Consider the following 14539-nt stretch of genomic DNA (forward strand, 5'->3'; position numbering starts at 1 on the left):
CAGAGTGACCTAGACAAATTGGAGGATTGGGCCAAAAGAGATTGGATGAGGTTCAACAAGGACAAGTGCAGAGTCCTGCACTTAGGACAGAAGAATCCCATTCACTGATACAGGCTTGGGACCGACTGGATAAGCGGCAATTCTTCAGAAAAGGACCTGGGGATTACAGTGGATGAGAAGCTGGATATAAGTCAACAGTGTGCCCTTGTTGCCAAGAAGGCTAATGGCATATTGGGCTGCATTAGTAGGAGCATTACCAGCAGATTGAAGGAAATGATTATTCCCCTCTATTCGGCACTGGTGATGCCACATCTGGAGTACTACGTCCAGTTTTGGGGGGCCCACTACAGAAGGGATGTGGACAAATTGGAGAGGGTCCAGTGGAGGGCAACAAAAATGATTAAGGGGCTGGGGCTCATGACTTATGAGGAGAGGCTGAGGGACCTGAGCTTATTTAATCTGCAGAAGAGAAGATTGAGGTGGGATTTGATAGCAGCCTTCAACTACCTGAAGGGCGATTCCAAAGAGGATGGAGCTAGGCTGTTCTCATTGGTGGCAGATGACAGAACAAGGAGCAATGGTCTCAAGTTGCAGTGGGGGAGGTCTAGGTGGGATATTAGGAAAAACTATTTCACTAGGACGGTGGTGAAACACTGGAATGGGTTACCTAGGGAAGTGGTGGAATCTCCATCCTTAGAGGTTTTTAAGGCCCAGTTTGACAAAGCCCTGGTTGGTCCTGCTTTGAGCAGGGGGTTGGACTAGATGACCTCCTGAGGTCTCTTCCAACCCTAATCTTCTATGATTCTAATACATCCCAGAATGATGTTTGGTTTTTTTGCAACAGTGTTGCACTGTTGACTCATATTTAGCTTGTGATCCACTATGACCCCCAGATCCCTTTCCGCAGGACTCCTTCCTAGGCAGTCATTTCCCATTTTGTATGTGTGCAACTGATTGTTCCTTTCTTTCCATTTGTCCTTACTGAATTTCATGCTATTTACTTCAGACCATTTCTCCAATGTGTCCAGACCATTTTGAATTTTAATCCTATCCTCCAAAGCACTTGCAACCTCTCCCAGCTTGGAATCGTCAGCAAACTTTATAAGTGTACTCTCTATGCCATTATCTAAATCATTGATGAAGATATTGAACAGAATTCGACCCAGAGCTAATCCCTGCAGGACCCCACTTGTTACGCCTTTCCAGCTTTACTGTGAACTACTGATAACTACTCTCTGGGAACGATTTTCGAACCAGTTATGCACCTGCCTTATAGTAGCTCTATCTAGGTTACATTTCCCTAGTTTATTTATGAGGTCATGCAAGACAGTGTCAAAAGCCTTTCTAAAGTCAAGAGATATCACATCTACCTCTTCCCCCTATCCACAAGCCTTGTTACCCTGTCAAAGAAAACTATTAGGTTGGTTTGACACGATTTGTGCTTGACAAATCCATGCTGACTGTTACTTATCACCTTATTATCTTCTAAATGGTTGCAACTTGATTGCTTGATTATTTTCTTCATTATCTTTCTGGGTACTGAAGTTAAGCTGACTGGTCTGTAATTCCCCAGCTTGTCCTTATTTCCCTTTTTATAGAGAGAAACAAATCATCCTTTTGCATTTCTTCAACTGCAGTCACTGAAGGGTTGCCTATATGGAGACTTAATGTGTGGCAGGGTTGTAAATCTACAGCACACTAGCCTGCTACTTGACAAAAATTGGCAGGTGGACCCTGGAACCCCACACGAAAAGTTCCATATATTGCTGCTTCAAAGAGCCATGAGACTGAAAAATTCCATAGTAGGACAACAAAGATGTTTGTTAGAGGTCTGGTCGGATTTACATATTATGAGAGACTGAAAACACTAGGATTGTTTTACATGAAATGAAGATCAAGTCTTTATCCACACTTGGAAATAGCCTGATTCAGTAATTGTGTATCTGTATGCTGCCCCCAACTGTAGACAATGGCAAGACTGGCCTTGTGTTGAATGACTTCATTTTGCTTCTCTGTATCCAGTTGCAGAGAATTATGTAAATACTGCTTTTCCAGTCTACTAAACTTTAGTAAAGTACTTTACTACTTTACTAAAGTACAGCATGTTTTCATATACACTGCAGAGTCACTGAGGAGCCATTGGGACCATAATGAAGTAAGAGAGAATTTTTATTTTGTGAAACTCCCTTTTTCTTATGCTATTTTTTAGGTTCATGCAGGTTAATAGCTAATCTCATGTTAAATTCCTTTCGTCCTTCTTAATCTCAGTGGTATTATTAAAGTATTTGTGATGAATTTGGCTGTTCTTAAAGGAATTGAGAATGCTTATCAGTTGAAATACATAGGCATTTACCTCTCTTTTCTCTGAGTTCATTGCTTCTTTCCCTGTACACAGCAGATACTCACACCAAACTATTTGGTTTGTCAGTTAAGACCTGATTATATTTCACGAATATTATTTTTTTTGACCTTGACACATTCTGCCCAAAGGACACTTTGTACCTTAACAAATATATACTCCCAACATTGGCAAAACCAGCAAAACATAACAACTCATCAAAGAAGAAGCAAAGAAAAAGAATCCAAACACATCCCAACTTTTTCCCCCTCTACCTACATTAAATCAGTGCAAAATCACACCAATAGATTTAAGCGGAGACACGAAAAGAGGCTCAGGTTCAAAACTGAGGAAGCAAGAAGAATATACCGTAGGACATCTCGATGGACAAAGAATTCATAGAGTCTTGGGGGCTGAATGTTATTGCACTGAGGGCACTCAGCATCAAAGGGGCCTTAGAGTGGGTCCCCCTATAGCTGCTTTCGGAATCCTTTCTATTGCCTGAGGGGTATAAATAAAAATTAGGCCCATAGATTTGAAAGCTAGAAGGGACCGCTACATCCTCTCGTCTCACTTCCTGTGCAACACAGGCCATAGAATTTCACCTGGTAATTCCTACAGCAAGCCTAATACTATCAGAAAGATTTCCAGGCTTGAGTGAAAGATTCTGTTAGGCGTGAAGAGTGGTCCCGGAGCCGTAAGTGGACAAAGACATAGATTGATTCTGGATAGGCAGAAGAATGGAATTCAAATAAAAAGCTACTTTTAGTCTCTTTCAGTGACAAATGTGTATATTCCTTGTCCATATGCTGAATAAATGAGCTAATCGAGAGGCTTTCCATCATTTTTTCAGTCCCTTACACAGTGGGCAGAAAGGTTGCTTCCAGGGTTCCTAGTCTTTATAAGACCGTGTTTACCAATTCGTCATTGTACAAGTCAATTCAAGGCTCAAGCTCAGTTAAATTAGAAAATAAAGGTAAAAGAGATGTTCTCATGAATGACCTACCAGCAGTTAAAAGATGATATTTAAAAAAACAAATAAATCTGTTAGAGTCCAATAGAATTTAACTGAAAATGAAAATCTTTCTGTAGGTATTTGGAACTGCCCTATAGTATTAAATAGAGAATCACAACCATGTTATAAGATTCTGTAGAATGATTCAAAAATATATAAATAGGATAGAATTCTTGATTAAATTTTATCAATTGTTAAGTAATTTATATAGAGCCCTATTAAAATTCTATAGAAATCTAATGGTTTTCTCCTTATTAAATTCTATAGGAGATCACCAGCTGAAAAGCAATGCACAACTGGTCAAAGAAAGTTAGTGACTGTGGAGTTAAATTCAAGGAACGTGTTGTAAGTGAAATAATGAGATCAGGAATGTGACCCTTTCACAAGTAGGGAAAAAATTGATGTGCTATTTGAGATTAAGTGAATCCAAACTTGCCAAGAATTCCCTGGTGGAAGAAGAGAATCTCAAAGATCATTAAAGAAAATGCTAAAATTTCTCAGAATAAGCAATTCCTGGGAGCGTAGTGTCAGAATGGAAACTCATTCAGAGCATTCTGAGCTAAAACCCTTTGACATCTTAAGAGGTCTCTGGACTATTAGAGTGGCATAATAATTATAATTTAGGTGACAAGTACTCTAAAGAACCTTGAGAATGAGGAGATTTAGAGAAGCGAATGGAAGTGCGGCCACCATTACCAGCAACAGCTTCCAGGGAGAGACATTTACCTATCAAAATTTTCTGAGCCAGCTTCCTAAGTGAAGGAGGGACACCATCAAGGTTGCTAGCCCATGCTTCATAGAATGTTAGAGACCACAGTGCTGGAGATTAATAATGGTACTGAATGCTACTGAACAGTCAAGGCGATAGCATTAGGGTTAGCGTTGAGGCAAAACACACCTGTAACACAACTGAATGTAATAAGATAGAATGTGTGTGAAGTACCAAGTTGTCCTTTTAGAATAAGAACATAAGAATGGCCATAGTGGGTCAGACCAAAGGTCCATCTAGCCCAGTATCCTGTCTTCCGCAGGGCTGGCTCCAGCTTTTTTGCCGACCCAAGGGGCGAAGAAAAAAAAAAGATAAATCCGCAATCGGCGGCACTTCGGCGGCAGCTCTACCGCGCTGCTTCATTCTTCAGTGGCAATTCGGGCGACCAGTCCTTCCCTCTGAGAGTGACTGAGGGACCTGCCGCCAAAGACCCGGACGTGCCACCCCAAGCACCTGCTTCCTGCACTGGTGCCTGGAGCCAGCCCTGGTCTTCCGACAGTGGCCAATGCCAGGTACTTCAAAGGGAATAAACACAACACGTAATCATTAAGTGATCCATCCCCTGTCGCCCATTCCCAGCTTCTGGCAAACAGAGGCTAGGGACACCATCCGTGTCCATCCTGGCTAATAGCCATTGATGGACCTATCCTCCATGAACTTATCTAGTTCTTTTTGAAGCCTGTTATAGCCTTGGCCTCCTCTGGCAAGGAGTTCCACAGGTTGACTGTGCATTGTGTGAAAAAATACTTCCTTTTGTTTGTTTTAAAGAACGAATTGTCTGTGTTCAAGAACATTCTGCATACAACGTGCCAGTTTCATATACATCCAGACTGAGTGCCCCTGCCATGCGGCCAAGCTCTCCAGACACAGCCCATCAAGTTCAGTGGGATATTCAGTGGGCAACAGCCCAGCCGGTGCCGAGAAAGAACCAGCAGTGAAAGGGTTAATAACAAGGGCTTTAAGCCCATCCAGTAATTTGCATGTCTGTGGGGATGTGGAGGAAGAAAACAAAACACTTGACATTTTAAAACAGAATCAAAAAGAGGAATATGGTGAAAGGAAAAGAATTAGGAAGTCTCTTACCCTATGTCCCATGACAAACCACTGCTACAAGATAGATATATTCCCTCTTGCCTGGTGGCAGCTCCTTTTCTGGGGATGGCTAAGCAACCTGCTCCACTTTCCAGCATCAGGTCCTCTCCTGCATACTTCTCCTTCCCTACACCCATGCTCAGTGGTCAAAGTTCGGGGAGCAACTTAGCATAACATATCCACCAGAGCAGCTCTGTTCACGTTTAAACAGCAGTTTGCGGCACCTCCAGAGCTCATTCCCCAGAGCACACTGTTCACTCAGAGCGTGTATGATCCCTTTCTCCTGTTTTATGAGCTCAGCCTCCCTTAACAGAAAGTTAGTTGCCTAGCATAACAAGACATCACTGCTCAGGAACATTTCATTTCACAACACTACAACAAGGCATATGAATTACTCTGCCTCATACTTCAGCCAAGTTACATGGAGAATAAAATAGGTATCGGCACAGCCTATTCATTTCACCAGCTCCTGCATTGCTTTTGTGAGTTTATTTATTTATTTTGTCGTCTGGGCTGTATCGCGGCCCTAAACCTTGGCCGTAGGCTGATTGCTTAGAACAAAGCACAGCCGAAAAAAAGGCTAAATAGGAGAAGCAATGGGGAATCCTCACCCCAATGCAGACTTTTTTTCCTGCCGGATACTTTGATCTTCCCCTCCAGCAAACCCACGACCACTCTCATAAATGCTCTGCTCTGCCCAACTGCCTCAAACCACTAGGCCAAGAGCCTAATGATCCTGAAATAATCCACCCCTTTTAATTGCTATCCCGTACATCTTCAGAGTGAGAGAGAGCCCAGGGCTGAAGAGGAAAGGAAGTGAAATCCACACATCCTATGTGTTGTGATGTCTGTATTCTGACAAATGAAACAAACACTCAGACATTGGCGCCTTGAGTCCAAACCAGGTGGGACTCTTATTACAGATGGGCCCAAGCTATGTATTTAAGATCTGTTTCCCTATCTGAATTTCCACAAAGTGTCGGGGTGGTCAGAGCGGTGGCTTTCGCTAAGACCCAGGCCTGATGGCTACCAGGAGAAGGCATAGCTGTAACAAAGCCTGCTCTCGTCTCTGGCAATAACTCAAGGGAAGTGTCGGGAAAGGAACGTGCTACTCAGCCCTCTACAGAAGAGAACATACCTTTTTATTTTTAAATCAAAGAGCAAACCAAGGTGGGTGCAGGCTGTGTCCTACTCTGCTGTGCACTCAGGAAATGAACAATGCTCCCAGTAGCCAGGAATTTATCGTGGCAGATGCAGCCACAGCAGCTTGCAAGGCAACTGAAAGCCAGAGCAAGCGTGTTGGTGTTGGCACAATCAGGCAGTGTGTGGAGCTGGGATACTATGTAAGGTAAAGCATCAGAATTCTCAACTTTACCTTTTTTATATGAACCTAAATAGACCATGGGAAAAATACACAAATTGGGGCCTCGTTCCCGTAGATTCTTTTAGCACAGGAATTCTTGTTTAGTTAACCACGTTGCGCTTCCACCCTACATCTTCAAAGCATTTTAAAAACATAAAGGGCCATGCAGCATAAGCTCCTCCAGGAGAATTCTGGTTGGGTCAGCCAGAATTCCTCCAGGTGCTTTGGAAGTATGTACAACAGAGTAGAGGCTTTGAACAAGTGGCCATGTGGTCCCCAGCTCCAGCTGATACAGGGGACAAGGTATAGGCCGGCTTTCATGGCACATCTTGTGAGAAGGTTATTGGCAACAGTAATGTACTAGCTGGCACATGGCCAACTACAACTCAGCTCCGGTTAATTAACATAGCCTATCCCTCTTATAAAAGGCAGCAATGTCAAAATCCCTAGTGCTGTCCCTGGTGCACTGTAGTTAAACACATTGGCCCAGCCCGAAAAAGTTACGGAAAGATTATATTTCTAATGCATAGCTTTTATTTCCTACCGAAGCTGTTTTATGGGTATAAACAGCAGCTTCAAACTTCCTGGCAAGAAGATTTATGGTGTAATTACCTTAGTATACTATTGTACAATTTGCAACTAATGGAAAAGAAATTTACTGGCTACACTTCAGCTGTCAGACTGTCTGTCTGCAGAAACGTTATGTAACTGGAAGGAATAAGTGCTTCCCTCCGTGAGTGGGAATGCTAAATGAGAGGTGTCGCTTAACCTGGTCAAACATTTTCAATTCTGATTGGTTACCCATATCGTAATACAGTGAAGGTCACCAGGTAGGAAATTAATTAATTTTCATGCAGAAAACAGAAGGCGTTGAGGTTCATAAATAAATAAATAAATAAATGCCCTGCACTCCAGTCCCTGGGAGATTCGTGCCTAGTCAATCATTTTTCAGGGCGAGAGAACAAACTGAGAATTCCACATTCTCTTTTAATTGCTTCGAATGCCAATATCTCCCAGTGGACTTTCCCGGCTGTTTTTTTTTTATTTTCTTCGTCTTTTTTTGAGTTGGAGAAAACACATCTGATTAATAAACATATAATGAGATTTCCAGTTCAATGATTAACTTATAAGATCAAGTGTTTTGGAGGAAGCAAAGCACAGACGTGCTTTTACTCTTTGCATGAGGTCTCTCTTTTTTAAACGGAAAACATTATTTGTATCAAATACTTTGTAGTGCCATTTCTCAGGGAGCTGTCATGTCAGTTCAATTTCAAGAGTCAGTAGCAAACTTCCCTCTTACCAGAAGCAAGAAAAAATTGCTTGGGGGAGGACTGTGATAGGTTATGGACCCTTTCACTTCAAAATCCCTGGGGGGAGGGATAGCTCAGTGGTTTGAGTATTGGCCTGCTTAAACCCAGGTTGTGAGTTCAATTCTCAAAGGGGCCATTTAGGAATCTAGAGCAAAAATCTGTCTGGGGATTGGTCCTGCTTTGAGCAGGGGGTTGGACTAGCTGAGGTCCCTTCCAACCCTGGTATTCTATTTAAATAACCAAGGTTAGCAGTAACCAAGAGTCTAGTCCAACTCTCATTGCAATCAGTAGAAACTTTTCCACTGACTTTAAATGAGGACCCCAAAGTTATTACAATCCAGTGGCCATCTAGTGTGAAATAAGCTTATAGTCTCAGTATAATGGCTAGTGGAAAACTGTTGTCTAATTGGTTCCTGGTAATCCCTCAATTGGTCTGACTGTATCCACCTGTTGTTTTATACTTACGTTGTAAACTCTTTGGGAAAAGGAGCTTCTGTTCTTTTTGTTCTGTTTGTACAGCTCCTAGCACAATGGGTTCCTGCTCCATGACTGGGTCTCCTAAGCCCTGCTGCAACACAAATAGTAATAATACATCCACCTCACAAAACCCAGCATCTTATTCACTGATTTACATACAATGGGCACCTGTTCTGTTTATTAAAAAAACCCATCAGACTGATGTAAACTTGGAGAACTGATGTCTTGTGCTCATTTAATGAGCAAGCCACCCCATTCCGCACTAGTTTCTGGTCCCAAGCTGATTTAAAGTGGAGGTCTACGTCACGCCTCTGGGTGCTAGCCCAATCTTGAGGTGGCCTAGGCGTGGTTCGCCACCACAGTAGCAAGATCCTCATCTGAATGGTGGCCATCATCTAGTCATCCTGAGTGCTGCTAGGTGATCATCTAGCAGCCGCTGAGAATCCTGCAGCACCACCACATTGTGAACTCATGTAATAATGGTGGCCACACACCCTCTGTTAAAGGCCTGGTCCACAGCCCACTGAAGGCAATGGAAAGACCTACCATTGACTTCAGAGTTTTTGATCCGGCCCTTAAAATGGCAGGTAAAATCCTTGCCATGTCTTCCAAATGCTTCCCCCATCCTACTTGCATCATTTGCATCTTATCCAGATTGCACCTCCACCAGCAAGCCTTCACCCTGGCCCCATCTCAGGCAGTCACAGATCGAGGCATCAATTCCTTTGGCACTAAATGGTTGTCTCCTTGGTGGCAGTCCCAGCTGAAACCAATGACTGAGTGGGAGCCGGTCAACAAATAGTTGGTGAATAAATCATGCAACTAATTTCACAATGTTTTTCGAAGAAGCATTCAGCAAATATTCCTTCAGAGAAACAGGCAAATAATGGGGGGCCAGAGGGTAGTGGGGGCTCGATATCAACCTCATGAGACTTTTTTCAAATCCAACATTTTCAATTCCTTCTTCTTTTTTCATTGCCTGCCCAGCTGTTGATGATCACAAAAACTGAACTGCCCTGTCATGCCCAGAACCAGGTGGAAGTCAAACAATCGAGGCCAATTCTGCAGCCCTGAATGAAGCAAAACTCTCATATCACTTTCGCTGTTCTTTTCGTGTGAGGACTGTGTTCTCCTCGGTTATCAGGCCAATGGGGAAATTCACATCATGTTTTTTTTTCAAAACCCCACATGTTTGAATGAAAAGAGCTGGCAATTTATCTCATTGTCTATTCCCTGCACCCCCAGCAAGAACACCTCCTATCACTCAGATATGCTCAGAAAGCAGAGATAGATTTGGTATCTAATCCTCTTTTAGCCATTTTTGCTCTAATCTCCTGGACTCTGATGAAATTGCTCCCATTGCTGAAGAGGAAATTCCCTTGCTGATCTTGTGGTTGCAAAATGACAATAGAGCAGTTGCCATGTTGCTATTTACAATTATTATTATGGTGATGATTGTAGGCTTGGCTTGACATGAGTAATTGGACATGGGGGAGGCCTCATTTCTTGGAAGACAGGATTAGAGAGGTAAATAGATTAGCAGGCTGAAAACAGAATGTTATGCTAACTAAGATAGTCTGTGTCTTAGTTTACTGACCTATCTGAACTAGCTAATATAAGAGGGAGAACCCCGAGGGAACCATTTACAATGGACAAGATAATCCGGGAACATAAGGAGGAGGTAAAGAGTAGGTTGTACAAGGACAGCACGTGGACAGAGCATGCTGTACAAGGATTGGTTCCTCCGCCAAGTAACCAAGCTAATCCCAAAACGTGTGATGCAACGTAGAGTAAATGTAACGTGATGTGGAAATGTATGTAAAGGGAGAGGGTTTCTGTGTAATTTTGGATATGTGGTGTGGCCTATACTCACTCCCTATGCTTGAATCTGAGCAAATCAGTCTAGCCTTGCTAAATGCCAAATAAAAATGCCTAAGTGACACTGTCTGGAGTCGAACTAAGTTCTTGGGAAGCCATGTAAAAAAAGATCTCGGAGGAAATCCTAACAGTGATTAGAGGCCCCAGTTATGGATCAAGGCCCACATGCTCAGTATTTTACACACATGTATAATAAAAAGACAGTCGTTGCCCGAAAAGGCTTACAACCTGTACACATGATGGGATAACAGCAAGTGGGTCAAACAAGTAAAAGGAGGGAGAAAGAGGGAAATGGGGAAACAATCCCATTTAGCTTAATAAACGGAACCCAGCACACCCACAGCCCACCCACTGTCCAGAGTTCTGCGACATGAGAGCAAAGAGGAGTTCTGAGGAGGGATCTAAAGGGGCCCATAGAATGGCTTTGCGGATTGTAATGGGGAGCGCCTCCCAAGCAATATGGGGCAGCAGAAGTGAAAGTGCAAAGGGGCTTGAGGGAAAACGAGGCTGACGAGTGACCGTGGTTGACATCGCTGGCATAGCAGAGGCGGGAGACAAGTTCTCAATAATGCATAAGATTCGAGAAGTAACTTTCTGTAATTAGCGACAGAGTCCTGTGGCACCTTATAGACTAACAGACGTATTGGAGCATAAACTTTCATGGGTGAATACTGATGCATCCAACAAAGTGGGTATTCACCCACGAAAGCTTATGCTCCAATACGTCTGTTAGTATAAGGTGCCACCGGACTCTTTGTCGCTTTTTACAGATCCAGACTAACGTGGCTACCCCTCTGATACTTTCTGTAATTACAATATATGAGAAGCCAGGAACCAACATCAAACTCAGTGTGCCACCTGGATGTCTGGGGGCGGGAGAAATAAAAACCTGATGTTCAAGAAAGTGTTGGTTTTGAAAGTGTGTGATTTTACATGGCTTTTAATAGGCCCTGCCAGCTACTAAAAGATTCCAGTGGATGAGCGTTGCCGCGCAGCTCATTTGACAGGTAACGATCGGGTGGGAAGCAGAGTAATTGGCTAGACTAGGACACAGAGCAGCATTTGGCAATCACTGCACAAAACTGACGCTGTTTTGAAAAATGTACCAAGTTTGAAATACATTTTTATAATCTTGTGGTGTTCTCTTAAACATGATTGAACCGAGGTGAGATTTAAAGTTTAGTTTCACTTGTCAGGCCAGGAAGGATGATCTGGGATTACAACATAGGCATGGGAGTCAGGAGTCAGTCCAGTTCTCAGCTCTCATTCAAGCTGTGTGTGTGTGACAGTAAGCAAGTTATATAAACTTTCTGTGATTCAGTTTCCCCTTCCTAAAATGGGGATGAGATTGCTTCCTCACAGGGATGCCATAAGCCTCCATTCATTTAAGATGGTAGAGTGGTATAGAAAGGTCAGATATTATCTGGTGGTATTGGGTAAAGTCCTGGAGTCCAGGTGAGATCCAGTCAGCTCAGGATTCAGTGTGAGAGGGAGAAGGTGGCCTGGCGTCACCCTATTCTGGGGACAACAAAAGGCTGGTTTAACACCCAGCACAAGTTAGAGCAGCCTCAGGGCTGCTACAATCTATGCCAGCTATGGCAGCCACCTAGACGCCATTCACGTAACCTAGCATCTCCAGAGTAAGGTAATTCAACACGCTGCTCTACCATCCAATCACTCCTCTCGTGGGGACCCAGGACCATCCAAATGTGTTTCTAATAGAAATAGCTTTTTGAGAAAATGACTTTTTTTCCCTAAAAAAATCAGACTTTTGTTGACAAACCATCTTTTCTGCTTTTCAGCAACCAAAAATATTTTTGTCCAGTTTCAGTTTTTTGACAATATATATTGTCTAAATCATTCACAAGGGGGAGAAAGCATGTCTTGACTAGCTGAGACTAAATTATGGAAATATATATGAAGCCACTCCCTGTCCCCCCAGGTCCATAATCTTCACTGCAATCAGCATTGGAGCTCCAGTGGAGAAGGCTATCTTGGAGACAATCAGCATCTCTCTTGACTAGAATGGCCACACCCCTTCTTGGGTTCACCTTGCCCATGTTTTTCAGCTGCACTGTATAGCTGGGTCCCCAGCAGCTCTGGGCTGGATTTCCAAACTGCCTGACCACAGGGAACCAAGGAAGCCAGGACAGTGGTGGGTAACGTCACCACCCCTTTCTGGGGCTGTCCACCCCTTCCAAAGCGGTTACCTCTGAATCATAGTGGGGAGCTCGGTGTGACCCCTGGAGAGTGGTCTGGAGACCCACTCAGAATGAGGACTACATTGAAAACACAGTTTACATCTTGGACCCTGCTCCACAGTGATTTACCACATAGGGAGTGAATCCGGCCTGGAACATGAAAACACATTTCCTTGGAAAAGCTCAACCCTCCCTGTCTATACCCCTGATACCAACAGCAGAACGTTCTCCACTAAGCTGCACTATGGACTTCGGCAGTGACTCTGCAAAGGCACAATGGTGCAATCAATGGCCACGCTCCATAGTACTGTATAAACTGGGCCATGGTCCCTCCTGTCCCTGCGAGGAACCTTTTCCATTTCAGATATAAATGCTAAGTTTCCTTCCAGACGCTCTGCTGATGTTTGCCAGTTCCCACCACATAGGATGCTCCAGCACTGCTCCTGTTCTCCAGGCCTTTTCCTGCCTCTCTCTTTTGAAAGTTACTGCCTTGGCGTCCCTTGAGCTAATCAAAATTCTTGAGAAGAGGACAGTCCTGTGACAACGGGCTTGTCCACACATACAGTGCTGCAGCAGCGCAGCTGCCCCAATGCAGCTGTGCTACTGCAGTGCATCTGGTGAAGACGCTCTATGCCGACAGAAGCAAGCTCTCCCATCAGCATAATAAACCCACCTCTGTGAAAGGCGGTAGCTAAGTCAGTGGGAGGAGCTCTGTTGGTGTAACTTATGTCACTCAGGGGGGCGGTTTATTCATACCCCTGAATGACACAAATTATGCTGACGTAAGCCATAGTGTAGACCTAGCCTAAAGCACAGGGCTGGGAGTCAGGAGATCTGGGTTGTATCCCTAGCTCTTTACAGACTTGCTGTGTGACTCTGGGTGAATCATTTAGACCAAAGGTGGAGAGTCATTTTAGGTGTCTCCAATTTTGCAGGTTCACGTCTCAAGCGAAGAACCCAAAAATGTAGGCACCCTAGTCGTCAATATCCTTTGCAAGTTGGAGCTATTTCTCAGCACTTCAGATACCTACAGCTGAAAAGTGAGGGATAGTCATAATTCCTTTCCTCGCAGGGATGTGGGTGAGAATGGAGCCTTTCGTGTCTGAACTCCTCAAATGGAAGGTGCTATAGTGCGGCAATGTATTTTTCTTATCCTGCATGCAGAAGGCTTTTCATTTCTCAGAAATTGTTTAATCACAAACTTTGGGGCTAGTTCGGGTACGCTAACCAGGAAATTGTTTCCCCATTAGCCTCTGTAGCTTTTCAAACTTAGTCTGTCAAATAAAAATTATCCTTTTCATTTCCCTCCCTTTCCCCAGATTGCTAAAGTGCTGTTGCTGCCTCTGTTTTATCTGTCCAGAGTGAGTCCTGGTTCATTACAGTCTGAACCTCCCTGATTCAGCTAACCCATTCTAGACAGATGCCAGTAAGTAATGAAGGAAATTCTCAAAGATGCAAACCAGATAAGACTGGCTGACTTCCATGAGGCATCTCATGCAGGGAACCCAAGTACAAGGCTAGCCAGTTTTCAGCTGCCAAAGTAGCTCAGTTGGGAGAGCGCATTAGACTGAAAATCTAAAGGTCCCTGGTTCAATCCCAGGCTTTAGCAGGCCCTTTGGGGGGAGGGATAGCTCAGTGGTTTGAGCATTAGCCTGCTAAACCTCCAGTTATGAGTTCAATCCTTGAGGGAGCCATTTAGGGAACTGGGGTAAAAATCTGTCTGGAGGTTGGATTGGATTGGATGACCTTCTGAGGTCCTTTCTAATCCTAATATTCAGATATCTTGTCTGTTACTGGACCTATAAAGGGAGTGCACCCCCACTTGGTAGTGATGTGGGCATTTGCTTTCACCACAGTGATGATAGCTTAGTGATCTGGAAATAAGTATTAAAATTATGCAGGCCGTTTATTTCTTCCAGTGCCAAGGAGGTATGACCTCTGCTTAATTATTAAATTGGATCCATTTAGAAGTTTTCCATGGACTTCCCCTTGTCTACAATCTTTTCTCTTGTTGGCTGTCTCTTCCCCCACCCCCAATTCTTCTCTGACAATCTCATCCTAGTTTTTGATTAGCTGTTAGAATGATTGATCATTAA

At 43.6% G+C, this 14539-nt stretch overlaps 1 non-coding gene across 1 annotated transcript; it reads left to right on the plus strand.

The window, feature by feature from the left end:
- The first annotated feature begins 13977 nt into the window (after positions 1 to 13977).
- TRNAF-GAA (transfer RNA phenylalanine (anticodon GAA)) lies at positions 13978 to 14052 on the plus strand. Its single transcript has one exon. It is a non-coding gene; the product is annotated as a tRNA-Phe (tRNA).
- The last annotated feature ends 487 nt before the right edge of the window (positions 14053 to 14539 follow it).

This window comes from Malaclemys terrapin, chromosome 7 (genome assembly GCF_027887155.1).
Source record: "Malaclemys terrapin pileata isolate rMalTer1 chromosome 7, rMalTer1.hap1, whole genome shotgun sequence".
NCBI lineage: Eukaryota > Metazoa > Chordata > Testudines > Emydidae > Malaclemys > Malaclemys terrapin.